Here is a 1090-nt window from a genome sequence, read left to right as displayed (position 1 = left end):
TTGGACACTTTTTACTAGCAGTTTGTCAAATATGTTCATATGACTTTGTACAGTAGAAGCGTATTTATATCCATCAAAGATAACATGAGCAGAACCATAGTGTCTTCTAGCATAAGATACATAGAGTTGAGCCAATTCAGCGAATGTTGAGTCTTTCAACCATCTGATTCTGTGAAGTAGGGCACCTCCATCAACAACATACAATCTGGTCCAATTACCAACAGCTTCTGTAGCCTATCATTCATTAGTGCTGTTCTCAAAGCAACTTTATCAGCTTTCCTCATAAGTCCATCCTTCAACCAGTGGCGTAGCAGCCCCCTGGCGGTTCTGGCTCTGCGCCAGGCTGCAAGAGGGCGGCAAAATGAGGCTGCACAGTGCACACAGCACGAGAAATGAAGTAATGCAAAAATAAATAAAAAGTAAAACAAGAAAATGATTTACAAAGAGACAGCTAGCACATCTTAAAAAATTTAAGGATAGAACAACAGCTAAAAATCTCGAGTTGCTTCTTGCGTGATGTTGGATAGCTGTAGCCTGTGAAACAATTAAAAACAAACAAAGTGAAACCACTTTGATCGTAATGCAACAGCGTTTGATGTTTTACAGTGGTTAGCTAAATCACACCTACTTGATTCGACACCATATTTATGCTTGTGTCTGAAACTTTATCTTACCATTGGTGTTTCAATTGCGAGCTGTGAGAAGAGTTTCTCATTTCGTATTTATTCTCAATTCGTATTTACGTTCTACCATGAATGATGATCGGCTACCAACTCTATGGATTCTTTCTATAGAAAGAGACTACGTTCAAAAACTTGCTTTTGAAGATATTATCGCTGATTTTGCTTCGGCGAAAGCTCGAAAAGTTCAATTTTGAGGCGGCTATTGATCTTTTATTTGCCTAATACATTTGTTGTCCATTTTTTGTCTTTTATTTTTGGCCTTAACGCTGAGACAGTGAGGCTTCTTTCTCAAGCAATATAGAACTTCTGAGACGCGGCACATTATTTGTAATTATTTTTATTGAAAAGATTGCTTGACCATGAAACTATTACAAAATTTTCTGCAGTCTACTTAGGGCGGCATTTTC

The sequence above is a fragment of the Aplidium turbinatum genome, chromosome 4 (assembly GCF_918807975.1).
Source record: "Aplidium turbinatum chromosome 4, kaAplTurb1.1, whole genome shotgun sequence".
Lineage (NCBI taxonomy): Eukaryota > Metazoa > Chordata > Ascidiacea > Aplousobranchia > Polyclinidae > Aplidium > Aplidium turbinatum.
Note: the sequence above shows the minus strand (reverse complement) of the source record.